The sequence below is a fragment of the Marmota monax genome, unplaced genomic scaffold (genome assembly GCF_021218885.2).
Source record: "Marmota monax isolate L192 unplaced genomic scaffold, Marmota_monax_Labrador192_F-V1.1 WCK01_AAM20220418_F8-fsc00103, whole genome shotgun sequence".
Taxonomy (NCBI): domain Eukaryota; kingdom Metazoa; phylum Chordata; class Mammalia; order Rodentia; family Sciuridae; genus Marmota; species Marmota monax.
This window is the reverse complement of record NW_026694286.1, coordinates 788,545-805,575: the sequence shown is the minus strand read 5'-3', so window position 1 is coordinate 805,575 and position 17,031 is coordinate 788,545. Positions and strand designations below refer to the sequence as shown.

Sequence of the window (17,031 nt, the reverse complement as noted above, 5' to 3'; positions counted from 1 at the left end):
CTGAGCCACATCCCCAACCCTATTTTGTATTTTATTTAGAGACACGGTTTCACTTAGTTGCTTAGCACCTTGCTTTTGCTGAGGCCGTCTTTGAACTAGTGATTCTCCTGCCTCAGCCTCTAGAGCTGCTGGGATTACAGGCGTGTGCCACTGTGCCCAGCAAAAAATAATTTTTTTAAAAATTTTGAGATAGGGTCTCATTAAGTTGCTGAGGTTGGCCTTAAACTTCTGAACCTCCTGCCTCTGCCTCTCAAGTTGCTCAGATAGCAGATGTGCACTACTGCATGTAGCAAAATTACATATATGTATATTTAAAAAATATTTTTTAAAAGTTGTAAATGGAAACAATACCTTTATTTTATTTATTTTTATGCTGTGCTGAGGATTGAACCCAGTGCTTCACACTTGTTAGGCAAGTGCTCTACCACTGAGCCACAACCCCAGCCCCCAAATGACATATATGTAAAATGTACAAGTTAATGAGTTTTAATTAACTCATGAAATCACATCACAAACAAGGCAAGCACAATTATCATTACCCCTAATTTTCTCATGATCCTTTTCTTTTTTTGGTACTGGTGACTGAACTCCGGGGCTGGGGGTGAGGCAGAACATCATGGTAGAAGAGTGTGGCAGAGAGAAGCAGCTCACATGATGATCAGGAAGCAGAGAGAGAGATTGAGAGACTCTACTCTCCAGATAAAAAAAAATATATATACCCCATAGCCATGCCCTCAATGAACCACTTCCTCCAGTTACCACCTGTCTGTAGTTACCACTCAGTTAACCCCATCAGGGATTAATCCACTGATTAGGTTAAAGCTATAACCCAATCATTTCTCCTCCAAACCTCTTGCATTGTCTCACATGTGAGTTTTGGAGGATACCACATCTAAACCATAACACTTAATAGTCTTTATAGATGCTAGTTGTATTTCTTATTTTTGATTATTGTGATTATTTCAATAGGATTGCAAAAGGAGTTTTCCTTCTTTCTTTTTGCTGTGCTGGAGAGCAAACCCAGGGCCTTCCACGTGCCAGGAAAGTACTCCAACACTGATTCACCCTCCTCTCCCCCTGGAGTTTTCTCTCTATTGATATCATATTGGTATAAATATTCTTCAAATTCTTCATAGCAATCGTTCTTCTAAGGTCAATCTTTAAACTCATTTCAACTCATTGAATTTTGGTTTGAGAGATACTCAGGACATTCAGTAGGGAGTTGTTTGTGTTCCTCTTAGTTTACCTAAAATGAAACTAAAAACAAAAGATAAATGGACATAGCAAATATGAATAGGTCTAAATACGTTTTGCATGCAAATTTTAAAAAGACAGTAATTTTAATCTTCTGAATGTTTTCCTCACTTTGTCAAATTCAGGATTGAATTTTATAAAAGAAAACACGGTTAAGTTGGTTAAATGGATATTGTAGTGGCTTTTCCTAGACTCTGCATAGTTTAAGGAACTCATGCATGCCCCTCCCTCCTGGAGAAAAGGAACCCAATTTACAATGGAGTCCTGAGGTACACACAACTGAACTGTAGGAAGGTACTTGGCATAAAGGGGAAGGTTTCAAAAGGAAATATAAGGAGGTTAAAAGTGCTTTTATACAATGTATTTTTTTTGGGGGGGTTGGTCATTTATTTATTTATTTTGGTACCTGGGATTGAACCCAGGGGCACTTAACCACTGAGCCACATCCCCAGCCCTTTTTATATTTTATTTTGAGATAGGGTCATACTAAGTTGCTTAGGGCCTTTCTAAGTTGTTGAGGCTGGCTTTGGACTTGTGATCCTCCTGCCTCCACTTCCTGAGCTGCTGGAATTACAGGTGTGTACCACAGTATGCAGTTTGGTCATCTGTTTTGGATCTCTCCCTCTTCCATTCATTTTCCTTTTCTTTGTTTTCCTTGCCCTCTGTTTGCTCCTCTGCAGTATAAGAAGGACCTAGGGCTACCTCTCCTTTCACTTGGAGGATGACCTTGGGAACTTCATTTTGTGAGAGTGTGTGTGTGTATGTACAGTACATTTTCTTGATCCATTCATCCTAGCAGGCACTAGGGTGGGATCCCTAGGATGCCTGCAATCTAACTCCAGCCTAGGCAAAGTAATCTTTGTGCTGGGTGTGGTGGTGCACACCTGTAATCTCAGTGACTTGAGAAGCTAAGGCAGGAAGATCCCAAGTTTGGGCCAGCCTCAGCAAGTTTAGGACCTAAGCAACTTAGTGAGACCCTGTTTCAAAATAAAAAAATATATATATAGTGCTGGAAATGTACCCCAGTGGCAAAGTTTCCCTGGGTTCCAGGTTCCTAGGTACAATTACCAGTACCGGAAAAAAAAAGGTCTTGGCATTTATACCGAATCTCACCACAAAAGGGGAGTTCCTAGGGGCTTAGGACCAGCAACATGCTCTTATGGATCTGTGATGGAGTTAGGCAGTTAATGGAGGAATCATGACCTCATTCTGTTTACTTTTTCATTTGTAAAAAATTAAGAAGTATGTAATTATATCCCATTATGACTTTAAACACATTGATGGGAAGGATGGTTTATTATCTTAGGATGAACTGTTCTATAGAGAGTTCAGTGCTCTGAAAACCTTTTAATTAAAGAAAATACATGTTTACTCTCTTGGGATTCTTGAAATTTAGTAAGTAAAAGAACACAAAGAGAGAAAAATGAGGGGGGAAAAAGCTTAGGTGAAAAGAATGTCACGCGTTTTGATTGTGCTTGTATACAGCATGTCTCAAGGCTGTTCTATTCTGATGTATACAATAGGACAGCTGAGCACATGCCTTCCTCTCTGACTATTCTCTCCTGGATCTTTATCTCCTAGCACAGTTTTTCAACATAATAGGAACTCAATAAGTGCAGGTTAGTGCCTGGATTGGAGAAGTTTGCATTAAAGTTGAAGGTTAATGTGGGGAGGGCAGATCTTTGACAGAATGAGCAGAAATTTTAGCTGTCAAATATAATATTTTAAAGTGTCTATAAAACTTCACAGTTTAAAAAGGACAGTCACATACAATGTATTATCTTTTCCTCACGATTCTATGGGGCAGATACTATTACTTCTTTTTAATAATGAGGCCCAGAGAGGTGAAGTGATCTTTGTCCACTATCTTATCTATAATAACAGGTTTCAAATCCAGTTCTCCTTTCTCCCCAAATGGAAGAAAAGTTTCCCAGAAGGGGGGATTAACAGAGGATTCAGAGCTGCTGAAATATTAAGGAAGAAGATTGCAATAACATTCATAGCTTTCCTAAGGGCCCGAACAGTGGAGTAGAAAGATTGGAAGATGGTTAAAGGTGGAAAGGTTCCTGAAAGTATTAGGACACTCATACTTTCTTCAAGGGGGGAAATCCGTTCTTAGATAATATGATTTTGTTCCACACTTATAAACCAAAGCAAGTTAGTGCTTTTCTTATTGGAGCACTATAATTACACATTGTATTTGGGTTCATTTTGACAGAATTATTCATGCAAGGAGTTTGATTTCAATATCCATTCCCCCCACTTTCCTCCCCTCCCCCCTCCCTTCTCCCTCTCTAGTAAACTTATTTTCTTCTCACATAAAGGTGAAATTCCCTTTTGTACCTTTATATATGGGTATATGGATATAACATGGTTTTGCTAAATTCATTCCTTTTATCTTCCCCTTTCCTTTCCTCCCTTTCTCTCATCCTTCTTCTATTCCACTGAACTTCCCTACATCTTTATGGTATCCCATCCCCTCCCCAACTGCCTTCTTTCTCTTATTTTGCTCTAACTTCCATATGTAAGAGAAAGCATTTAACCCTTGATTTTCTGAGTCTGGCTTATTTCACGTGGCACGATTTTCTCCATTTCCATTGATTTACCAGCAAATTCCATTATTTCATTCTTTTTTATGGCTGAGTAAAACTCCATTTTGTGTGTGTGTGTGTGTGTGTGTGTGTGTGTGTGTGTGAGTGTGTAGTACATTTTCTTGATCCATTCATCTATGATGGGCATCTGGGTTGATTCCATAATTTGGCTATTGTGAACTGGGCTGCTATCAACACTGACGGGGCTGTATTGCTTTAGTATGCTGATTTTAGATCTTTTGGATAAAATAAGTTAGTGATTTTTAAAAATTTTAAATTTGTTCATTTTAGATATACATGAAAGTAGAGTGTTCTCTGGCATACAGTGTTCTCACTTACATACATGGTAAGTGAGTGATTTTTAATAACTTTACAAGCTATTCTATAATAGGTATTCTATAATAACTTGTAAAACATAGTCTCCAAATAAAGTTGATAAAGTGCAGGAATTTATAATATAAATAGAAGATTCCGAGGTTTGGTGGCTCACACTTGTAGTCTCAGTGACTCAGGAGGCTGAGTCAAGAGGATTGCAAGTGCAAGGCCAGCTTCAACAACTTAGTGAGACCTCTCTCAAAATAAAAAATAAAAAGGGCTGGGCTATAGCTCAACGATAAAGCGATTTTCAGTAACAAAACAAAATAAAACTAGGAGAAAATTAGTTAATTCTTTTATATGTAAAAATGGTTATTTCCAAAAATGTTTAGGGGCTACAAACCTTTATAAGTATTTATTTATGCTATTCACAAGTATTTGCTAAAAGGCATGTATTAGTAAGAACTGTTTTATAAAGTGTACTTTAATTCAAGTTTTCATGTCATTTTTTTTCAGTCTGCAGTTTAATGATGGGTTATCTGTGAAAATAAGTAATTTAGAAAACTTTGTTCTGTGAATATAAAGACCTTTCTGTTCAAGACTGTATAACTTCTAATGTTCTGATGGTCATCTATAACCCTTGCCCCTGCCCAAATATAGCACAGAGTGCATTTACATGGTAAACATATAGAGCCCTCAGGGATGAAATGAGTATCTGGAGCATGTCCCCACCTCACTGAAATCTAAGGGACTTCCTGTACTGATATGCTTTATTTTTATCATGTTATTAGTATTCTACCTGTAATTCTGTTTGAGTTCCCTCTAGGTCCTAAATGTATGATGTAATTGTTTTGCCCATACCCAAGAAAAATGACCTGAGAATGTGGAAGTTTTCTCTTAACTTTCCTGCACATCTTGATAAAATGGTAGAAATGATAATAAAGTGCTTGGCCCTTGGGGGCAACAATCTAATTCATTCCTTAGTTCAATAAATATTGTTTATATGTCTACTTCCAGGCACTGTGCTATGTGCTGGAGTTATAGGGTAGAACAGGATAGACACAGTCCTTGGCCTTCTGGGCTTACCATTCATAACTGCCAGATTGCAGAGACTAGAATAGAAGCAAGCTGATCAAAAACTTATGTGTAAAGATAAACGTAGAACAGGAGTTGTGTGAGTTTGAGTGTAAGGACGGGTAGCAATACCTCACTTAGGTATTTTGCTCTGCTTCATTAAAAGGTCATTAGAATGTTGATTATTCATTCTGATATGGACCTCCCCCTCACTTTGCAACCCCAGTCCACTGGAAGGTATCTTTTTGCTGAAGCAGAAAACATTTTCACCCGATGTTCTATTCTGTCTGTACTACAGTGCAATGACTGTGATGCTTTCTAGTCAGAACTCTAGGTAGTTGCCTCTCAGCTCTGTCATCATCCACACCCTTGAAATGTCGGTCCCTCAGGCCTGTGCTCTTTACAGTATGGCTGGTGCAGCACAGCTCTGTGCCTACAAGCCTGTCTTCTTACACTATCCTCTCACTTTTCTTTTTGCCACTGTGCCTTCTGGACTTCCTACATGAAGGAATTCTCCAGATTATCAAGGATGCCCATCATCATGAAGGATATCACAGTTTAAAAATGGAGCTTGTTGGTCATGATGGCAAACACCTGTAATCTGAGTTACTTCGGAGGCTGAGGCAGGAGGATTGCAAGTTTAAGGCATGCCTGGGTAACTTAGCAAGACCCTGTCTCAAAATAAAAAAAAAATAAAATAGGACTGAGTATGTAGCTCAGTGGTAGAGTGCCCCTGGGTTCAATCCTCAGTACTAAACAAACAAAGAACAACAAAACACTGAGCTCATTGGAGTTTGATGTATCAATGATCACAATCAGACATATGTAAATTGCTGCTGGAAGTAAAGCTGAGTTCAATATGTGAGGAACAAGATGCAGGGACAAAAATGATTTTATACAGATAGGGAGAGCCTGGGAAAGCAGATAGGATGACTCTGACCAAGACTGTAACCATGACTTGCTGGGCTGAAGTGAGTAACCATGGCCTTTGGGTCCCTTCTCAGAGGTAGACGATGTAATTGATATGAAAAAACATGGAAAGTCTACTTCTCTCCTGCTAAACATGATAGCATTTTGTAATCACGGCTGCTTGCTTTTTATGCTGTTTTCAGTAGCCCATGTCATTAAGCTAAGATAAAATAACTATTAGAATTGTCATTTCTTGTCGAAAATAAGGGATGGAAACATTATGCTGCGTTTACCCTCCACTCCCTGTCATATGCATAGAGGAGTAATTCTGTCAAGGTCAGGCACCATCCCTCTGTTTCCCTTCCAAGAAACCCATGGCTCAGGGGGGTTCACCACCTCTCAAGCCCAGGAGTGTTTAGGTGGTTTAGAATCTTACCTTCAGGCAGAGGGTACAAAATGTGCAAGCAGCGCTTCTGGCCCTGAATTTGAGAAGAAGTGGACAGTAAAATTTTTGACAAAAATTGTTTATTTTGTTATCGAAGATTGAACTCAGGGGCACTTTACTATTGAGCTTCGTCCCCAGCCCATTTTATTTATAATTTTGAAACAAGGTCTCATTAAGTTGTTGAGACTGGCCTTGAACTTGGGATCCTCCTGCCTTAGCCTCCTGAGTCACTGGAATTACAGGCATGTACCACGATGCCCAGTATTGACAGATTTGATCTTGTATATTTTCTGTCTCATTGAAATCAAAACAACCAACACATAGTCTTGACTAGAGAAAGAAGATATTCTAATTTTAAAAAGCTCTGGGACACCTTGACATTTTCTTAGATACTCTTTCAGTATGCATTTCCATTTTAATTATTGTGTATTCTAATATACAAATATTTAAATTTTTATTTCATCAGGTCACTTTTCTCCTTTGGACTTTCAATTTATGTTTAGAAACTCTGTGGAACTCCTATTACTACAGTTTAGGAGACTTAAAAGAACCACAGACCCTAGCATACAGCACCCTTCCTTTCTCTCCTGAAAGTACTTTCACCTGCAACTAACAGAATTAGTAGTTGCAAACAACAGAAATCAACTTTAACTAACTTAAACAGGAGACATATTTATTGTAAAACATGCAATAATGGGAAGGCTTGAGAACCAGGATCATAAAATGGGCAGGAACTGAGGCAGGACAGGCATTTGTAGCTGGAGTCTCAGTCCACATCTGGCACAAGGTCAGTTTGCTTTGGGGTCTGCCACTGGGTCACCATCTCTGTCATTGCCATCATTGGACTCTCAGCTATCTGTATTTTCTACTTTTTTTTTTTTAGTATTTTTTAGTTGTCAATGGATCTTTATTTTATTTATTTTTTATGTGGTGCTGAGGATTGAACCCAGTGCCTCACACATGCTAGGCAAGTGCTCTACCACTGAGCTACAGCCCCAGCCCTTTGTTTTCTAATTTAATAATCAAATCTATGTGGAGATTTATACTTTAGAGTTAAAAACATCATGATGTTGTACTGTTTAAAATTATACCAACTAATAGGGGTGGGAGGGAAAGGGAGGGAGAAGGGGAATAGCATGGATGGTGAAAGGAGACCCTCATCATTATACAAAATACATGTATGAAGATGTGAATTTGGTGTCAACATACCTTATATATAATCAGAGATATGATAAATTATGGTATAATGGTGTATTAAGAATTGTAATGCAAAAATAAATAAATAAATTTAAAAAAAGAAAAAAATAAAATTATACCAACTGATGTTTTCATTTTGATATCCTCCTTTTCTACCTGCCCCCCAAATTATCAAATTAGAGCAGACAAGAAGACTCTTTGAAAGCGACAGGAAATGGTGCCTTTAGGGATTGCGTGTTAGGACTCCTTCCTACCCTGTTGATGGTTAGATGATATCAGAGGGGATACTTAATATTACTTGTGCCATGAAGAATCTTTCCAGTTCGCTGTATCCTTATATCACTGCCTCTGGGTCCAGAATGGGACAGGGAGTTGGCTGAACCTGGACCACCTGTTAGTACTTTCTTTTCAAGGTATGGGGGAGGGGAGTCTGCTCCTTCTTTGGCTTCCATAGGCTCCCAAGGGTTAACCCTGGCTGGGCCCCATTTATACTATGATTTTCCCAACACTAGAAAGGATGTTGGAGAGTCAAAATGGAAGAAAATGTCAGTAGAGCCCTAGCTCTACTGATACCTGTGCCCTAGCTGTTACCTGGCTTTCTGTCAAAGTCCCCACCTGCTTCTCATCCTGGCCAAGTGACTAATGCTTCTTCTTCAGTTGCTGCAAATCAGATATGTGAAGTTGTGAAGTCAGCATTCAGTTTGTTTTCACCACCACCTCAAAACTTTTGTCCCCCCTCTATGTTAAGCCTCTCTGGGGCTCATGACATCTAGGTAGAACACCCATGACACCGTTCTCTTTGGGGTTATTTACTAACGTGCCTATCCTTCACATGTGTGGGAAATGCCATCTAGCTCACCATCCCACTTCTACTTTGTCCCAAGTAGTGTATCTGTTTACGAGTCATCTAACAATGTGATTTTACTATTAAGTTGATCTTAGAGTTGGCTTTACAGTGTGAACTGGTCTCCATTTTCATCCTACAGATAACTCTAATTTAATACGTTAAACCGAATTTATAATCTGTCCCTTCCCAACCTGCCTCTATTTCCAAATTCTCCCAGTTAACAGCATCACTATCCTCCAAGCTTCCCACGCCGGAAATCAGCAACCTGTCCTGAAATGTTTCCCTTTTTGGGCATTCCATACCCAGTCCAGTTACAGTACATAAAAGCCTTCTTAAATTCCCTTGGATCCAGTTCATGTCTCTATTTGTCTTACCATTGCCTTAGTACAAGTTCAGATTTCTTTTCATCTGGATAACTGAAATCTCCTTCTAAATGGTTTCTACTTTTTAAGTATATCCTCTTCAATCTCCCCACATACTAAAGTAATCTTCTTTGTTTTCTTTTTCTTTTTGTACTGGAGTTTGAACTCAGGAGTGCTTAACCCCTGAACTACACTCCCAGCCCTTTTTATATTTAATTTTATTACATAGTCTCACTAAGTTGCTTAGGACCTTGCTAAGTTGCTAAGGCTGGCCTCAAACTTGTGATCCTCCTGATACAGCCTTCTGGGTTGCTAGAATTATAGGTGTGCACCACTGTGTCTGGCCTAAAGTAATCTTCCTAAACAAATGTAATCTTCTTGTTCCTGTGCTGATATCCTTTTGTGTCCCTGTTAGTTCTCAGATTACAAATCAAACTCTTACCTTTAAGCAAAAGTTTGTCCTTGGTATGGCTTTTGATCATCTGGAACTTATAATTTAATTGGATTCTGTTCATTGAATCACTGTATCTGCTATCAGGTAAAATTTTTCTCCAGACAGAGTTTTTCAAATTGTTCTTCTACTCTCTCTTCTTCTTCCCCGTGTTTATTCCTGTTAATGTTTTAAAACTCAATTTGATTGTTGAGTGATTTATTTATAGATAGGTGATATTTTGAGATTTTGTTTTTGGAAGCAGCTCATGATCCAATTAGAGTGGTTATCTTGGACTTTTCTAATGAGGTGATAGAAAAGACCAATTGTTGCCTTTCAGGTCAGGATGATCTTAAGTGATAAAAGCTGAATCAATCTAAGATCAAAAGAGTCTGGAACTCTTTTGAACTAAGAATTTAGCATAGATGTGGTTTTACAATTCTAATTGTAAGCATAGTATAATTTTTTAAAAAATATTTATTTTTTAGTTGTAGGTGGACACAGTATCTTTATTTCATTTTTATGTGGTGCTAAGGATCGAACCCAGTGCCTCACATGTGCTAGACAAGCACTCTACCATTGAGCCACAACCCTATCTTTATAATTTTGACAGGTGTTTTTAATGGGAAATCTACAGGCTATAGGTATGTGTGTTAACATTTGTTTAAGTTTACATAAAAGTGGGTCGAACTTAAGGATAGTTTATATTTTGCTTGAATTTGCACGGAATTTTAGCAGAAAGTGTTTAAGCATCTTTTTAGAAAGTTTATTGAAAATTTATCAATAATCTTACGTCATTTAATTGAATGGTTATCAACTCTGGCTGTACAGAGCAACCATCTGAGGAACTTATAAAACTTCAGATAACAGGGACCTTCCCAGACAGAGCAAATCAAAATCTCTAGAGCTGAAAGTCAAGTATTGGTACTTTTTAAAACGCTTCCAAGTTTTTGCTTTTGTAGGGGATTGACAAGTACTGATCTAACCTAATATTTTTTCTCTGTTCCTTGAGGAATTCTGATTATCTGAACATTGCATTGTGTTTACCTCTTTTTCCTAATATAATTTCCCCTGCAGTGAGCATAACAGTGGAAATCATGTTGCTGAGCTGAGCATAAGGGCACACAGCTAAAATCCCAGTGACTTGGGAGGCCAAGGTAGATAGAGCGTAAGTTCGAGACAACCTCGGCAATTTAGCAAGACCCTGTCTCAAAATAATAAATAAAAAGGGCTGGGGATGAAGCTCAGTGGTAGAGAACCCCTGGGTTAAATCATCAGTACCAAATAAATGAATAAATAAATAAACAAACAAACAAATAAATAAATAATTCAAGTTGCTGGCTTTTGTGGGATTAATTTTTGAAAATTAGCCAAGAACATATGCTTGAACACTGCCTACCTTTAATTCTTAAAGTAATCAAAAGGCTATAAATGTTAATCTCTGGAATTAAGTTACTCTAAATTGTCTTGCCTAGATTAATATTTTCTCAGACTTATCTTGATAAGAGCTTTCTTTAAGGCAGTGACATCAAAAGTAAGAAGATAACTTTCAATGGTAAAATAGATGCAGAGGAAAACCACTAGAATAATGCATTAGAACAAATGCAACTATGTCATTTGGAGTTTAATCTATAAAACAAGATTTCTTGGGTCTGGTGCTGTGGCTCAGTGGTAGAGCATTCACCTAGCACATGCGAGGCCCTGGTTCAACCTTCAGCCCCACATAAAAATAAATAAATAAAATAAAGGTATTGTGTCAACTACAACTAAAAAAAAATATTTAATAAAAGATTCTTAGATGTAGATATAAATTCTAATTTATTTTCCCCAAGGGGTCACCAATATTACTATACTAAAAGCAGTTTCTTTCCAAAGTTAAAAGTATATTTAGTTTTTGATGACATATCTGATTAAAGGCAGTCATATTTTTCTTAATTCTCAGTTTATGATATCTGCAAGTTGCCCTTAGATATTTACACACATGAACAAGCATGCATGCACACACACACACACACACATATACACACAGACACATTAAATTTTTTTGCTTAAATTTAATTATAATAAAATATAAATAAATCCAAAAATAATACCTGGAAAGAAAACAATGAGTTAGAGAAATGTAGAAATTAATTAAATTTTCTTAATTAATTAATCATACAAGAATTTAATAGAATGATTTCTTTGTGCCTAGCATCATCCTAAGGCTGAGAGGAGTACAATCCTGATCATCTAGAACTTATAATTTAATTGGAGAGATAAGACCTAGAAAAATACCATACACAAAAAATTACTAAATAAACTTGCAGGGAGTAGGCGACTAAATGTCTATTTGCTAATAACTATAAGTACTGTATCTCAGAAAAGAGAGCTATGCAAAATAAGTTTCCTAAAAGATGTGAGATGGGAAAAACATTTTGGTCTTTCTCTGTATGCTTCAATTTCCTGTGGTTGGATTTTAGTTTTACATTTTTTGAGAAGACTCAAATGAGAAGCAAGTTCCCTAAGTGGTCAACTTTTTGATTTTGTAATTTATCCTTTATAGAACATTGTTCAGAAAATTATTTATTGAGGGGTGAATTGATATTGTTTCAAAAGATTTCCAAGATTTAAAATGTATAGGTTTGTTGGGGGCATGCCCCAAATGGTTATATAGTTAGGCTCCCTAGCCAAGGCTTCCGGTGGGCTATGTTATGTTTTTAGTATGTAGCCAAGGCCATAAATTGGCGGTTATGGTGAGTGTGTAGTCAAGGTCAGAAATACTCTGATTCAGCGTATGTACTCAAGGTCATGAACATTTGCTTGTGAGCAAGTGCCTGCTGATGAAACCTGTTGGCAGTAGACACTCCTCATGCTGTGTGCTGCTGATCCTGCACAACTCTGTAACTTAGATGTGCTAGAAGCTGGCAGAGGTCAACAGACCTCAAGTGTAGTAGGAGCCAGGAGCCCAGAGAGACCAAGTGTGCCAGGAGCCAGCAGTGACCAAGAGAGCCCAAGTGTGCTAGGAGTTGGTAGGGCCCAAGAGAACCCAGATGTGCTAGAAGTTGGCAGGGGCCAAGAAAAAGAGAGCCCAAGTGTACTAGGAGCCAGCGGGGGCCAAGAGAGAACCCTGATGTGTGAGTCTACAGGGGCTATGAAAAAACCTAGGTATGCTAAGGGCTGGATAAGGGCTATTCCCTGCTCCAAATATAGGATGACCAATGTTTCTACTGTGGCTTGTGTCTTCTTTCAACTGCTGGATTCCGGAACCTTGTTTCTCAGGCCTGAGCCTTGCCTTTCCCTGGACAGGTTGTATTTTTTTTTTCTTAATTGGGATTGGATTTTGTTTATCCTGATTTCCTCCCTCAAAATAGAATTTCTCTTTCAGTAGAGAGATCTTGGCTCTTGGTCTGGAAGAATAATAGTGAGTGACAGGGCTCAGATCCCAAAAGTCTTTGGGGACTACTTAATTCTTTTAACCTGTGGGCTCTCAGAAGCTTACTGACAAGTAGTCAGACACTTTGACCTTCTCTAGGCATTTCCAGTTGCCTTTTCTAATTCGGCTTACCTCTGCTAGGGTATGATAACAATCTGAGCTATCTAAATCATTTGTGAGGTACAGTCCATATAATGAATGATTAGCGGCCCTCACCTTCTCCCACATTAGAGTATTTGTCTGACAAAGATGGTGCAGTTGTTCTTTATAATTTTAGAGTGGAAAAGAAAGGGATGAAATGTGGTAAAAATTACATATATCCAATATTCTGGGTCTATATATGCTTGTACAACACATGTTGGAAATATTGTTTGCTATATATGTCTTGGTGGGAAAAAAATGGTTCAAGACATTGCTCTAGTAGAAGGAAAGGACTGTTTCTGTCTGTTCTCATCTTCCAGTTTGAGAAAGACAAGTCTTTTTTTTTTTTGTCTAGGTCTCAAATCTACGTTTTTGGTGTCAGGTCAAAATTGCTTTCCTTTTAGTCACTTGAAGGCCAATTCAATTAGACCTTTTCTCCTCAGGGCACTTAACCCATATATCTATATCTATATCTATATCTATATCTCACCAAAATTTCTCCTGATGCTTAACACCACCACTCAATTCTAATAATTTCTTCTTCTTCTTCTTTTTTGTCTTACAAAGTTCTCCAGCTTTCTTTACTAGTTTGCCTCTTTCTTCTCACCCTCTTTGGCAATTTTATGTGGCTCCTCATTTGAGAATCAACTTCTGGTCCACTGTCTCCAATACATAATTGTCTATCTACTGAGTAATTACATTTCGATCCCTCCAGCCTCAGATACTTTGGGATTTCTCAAATTGCTTTTGATTTGGGGAAAAGATTTTTTTAAAAAAAGTTTCCACTGTAAATTATTGAATGATTCAACATTTATAGAAACTGAAACTTCAGAGGAGTAAATAGCTTCAACAGAAGTCTAATAAAACTTCATGTTACCCTAGCAAAGTTGGGAGAATAAGTATGTAGGTAGGTTGCAATCATTTCCTCTAAAGCCCTATTAAAAATAAAGTTTTAAAGTGTTCGACCAGTGCTAATATGCATGACTGCGTGGGTTTCATTTGAGAAAGAATCATGGCTGCTAATATTATCACTAAAATATGTGAATCTATTTTCATAATCAGAGCCCTATGGGATGAAGCATAGATTTCCTGCAGCTTTGTGCCCACGTGTTTTCCAGTGCACTGATTAATACTATTCTCTCAAGTGGAACTCAATCAGGGGCAACCTGCCAGAGGACTACTTTCTATAAATTTCAACTGGACTAATATCTGTGGAAATCTTAAGCCTAAGGAAGAGTTGTTGAATATCGTACAATTAAACACGCCTGTGAATTGAAGGATGAAGCGAAGGATAATGAACATATTGAAATGATTCCACATGTTTTATGCATGATACATTCGTAATTAAAACAGCTCCTGAAGGTAAGTTTGTATAGACTAATATAATGATTGCAAAAAAGCAGAGTGTTATTAAATATCTACAGGGCATATTTCCCAAGTGGTGAATGTGAAAATTTGGCTCATTTCACTTCCTCCACTGTTGTCTATCACAAACTAGAGATTGGGTGCACTAGAAGACCACACTCATTAGGAAATTTGTTTACATTGATCAAATATATTCATATCATATTGAGCTATCAATAAATCCCCAAAACATTAATTTCTAAACAATGTTTTATAAATAACTTTTATTTTGATTACTTGACTAAGTCATATTTGTCAAATTTCCCCAGGCTCCTTTGAGATCTTCCAAAATTCAGTAGTTATTGAATGGTAGCTCAAGGTTGCATGACAGTTGCAACCAGGGCCCTATCAGGATTTAATGATAGTAATTTATATTTGCAAAATATATAGGCTCTATTGCAACTTATAAAATTTTATTACACCCAGTTTTATCATTTGATTCTTAAAATGATCCTGTGAGGTTGGAATAAATGTCATTATCTTATAATGAAGAAAACAGAAGCATGTAACATATTCTGTAGACTTTCACTTTCAGATTATAACTGAAGACTAGTTACCAGTAATCTTTTAAATGAGTTGTTAAAGTTGATGAAAAGTTGGTTTTCATAAATGAATATTAGCATATGCCTGTAATCCCAGCGACTCTGGAGGCTTAGGCAGGAGGATTGTAAGTTCTAAGCCAGCCTCTGCAATTTATTGAGGCCCTAAGCAACTTAATGACACCCTGTCTCAAAATAAAAAGGGCTGGGGATGTGGCTCAGTGGTTAAGCAACCCTGGCTTCAATTCCAGTACTACAACAACAATAACAACAACAGCAGCAGCAACAAAGAAAACAAAACAAAAAACTCCAGGTAACTAAGGGATTCTAATCAGTATATTTGTGGCTAATGAGTCTGGCTACCATGTGCAGTTTTTGACAGGTTTGCAAAGCTCTTATTGTACTGTTCACATGTGGATAGTGCCAATTCCCACAAAATCAAGGAGAAACAGTTATCTCTGCTTTATTGAGTATGATTTTAGTTTTAGTTGCTGCTCTTTTGTTTGGGTAAATTTACAGTGTAGAGTGTTGTATACTTGTAACAACTGTATTCTTGGTCCTTTTCATCATAAGCAGACTGTGTGTATGTCAGCTTCTAAACCACCAAGTTGTATATGGACCACTAAATGGTATATGCACAGATATAAACCATCATACTTCTATACAGAATGAAGCAGATTTTCCTTAGAGTGAGAATGGCTGGAATAGGTAGACCTTGGGAACTTCGACATTCCTTGAGTGAACTGTGGTAAGAAGGGAGAACCATTTGTCTTCAGGTGTCCTGAGCTGGAGAATCACAGGCATATATTTGCTTAGTATGTGGTTGCAGGAGCTCTGCACGCACATCTCCAATTTTCACAAAGACCTCGTTGATGTCACGTGTTTATAAGAAGGGAGCAAAACTGCATAGAACTAAAGTTTTTGCTCAGTGACTCTGAGGATATGGAATCACAATTATATGGGACAGAGGCACCCTTGAGCTACATGTATGAAATGCAAAAAATTCTATTTTTTCTCCTAAAGACTTGATTTCTTATACCAAGCTTAAATCCCTAAATTAGAGAAGATGTTTGAGATTTGTCTTATTTTCTCATTTTTTGAGGGAAAAATGAGAAACAGAGAACTTTAGTAATTTCTTTTTAATCTTTAGTTTTACTTATTTTTTTTAAATAGGGAACATATTTACATGGTTTAAAAATGCAAAAGGGCTTTTAATAAAAAAATCTCATTTCCATTATATTCCTCAACCATCCAGCCCTTCTCTATGGAAGCAAACAGTGATATCAGGTTTGTAAATATACTTCCATAATGTTTCATGCATATGTAAACAAATATGTACGTAGATATTCCCTTTATCTCTTTTTATATTAACAATTACATGTTCTTCAAATGATCTTTTTGCAGCTTGTGTTTTTAAAAATTCAACATTTTTGGATTGGGGTTTTGGCTCAGAGGTAGAGTACTTGCCTAGCATGTGTGAGGCACTGGGTTCAACCCGCAGCATCACATAAAAATAAAATAAAGGTATTGTGTTCACTTATAACTAAAAAATAAATATATATTTTTTAAATTTAACATTTTAATTCAGTTCACATTGTTACAAAAAGAGTATTCATATTAATTTTTATGGCTACAGGATAATTCAATGAATCCATATATCAAAATGTACTTAACCATTCACCTATTACTAGACATGTGGATGGTTTCCAGTTTTTTGCTGTGTCAAACTATGCTGCAGTTAATATCTTGTACATGTGTTATTTTGTACTTGTTTGAATATATGTATAGGATAAATTAAAAGAAAAGAAAATTTCTGTTAAAGAATAGATTATCTGATATAGACTGCAAATCTGCACTGTAGAGATGTTGAATTCATTTATATTCCTGTTGGAAATATAATATTGCTATTTCTCCATAAAACCAACACAAGGTGTTAGTAAACGTTTTGATCATTGCCTATCTAACAGTTGAAAACTGGTGGCTGAGTGTTGTTTTAATTTGTACATCTCCTTTTAAAAAAAATATTTTTAGTTGTAGATGGACACAATCTCTTTATTTATTTTTATGTGGTATTGAGAATCAGACCCAGTCCCTCACACATATTAGGC

General features: G+C 37.1%; 1 pseudogene; it reads left to right on the top strand.

The window, feature by feature from the left end:
* Positions 1–12,275: 12,275 nt before the first annotated feature.
* LOC124108931 (peptidyl-prolyl cis-trans isomerase D-like) overlaps positions 12,276–17,031 on the top strand; it is a 183,954-nt pseudogene continuing 179,198 nt past the window's right edge.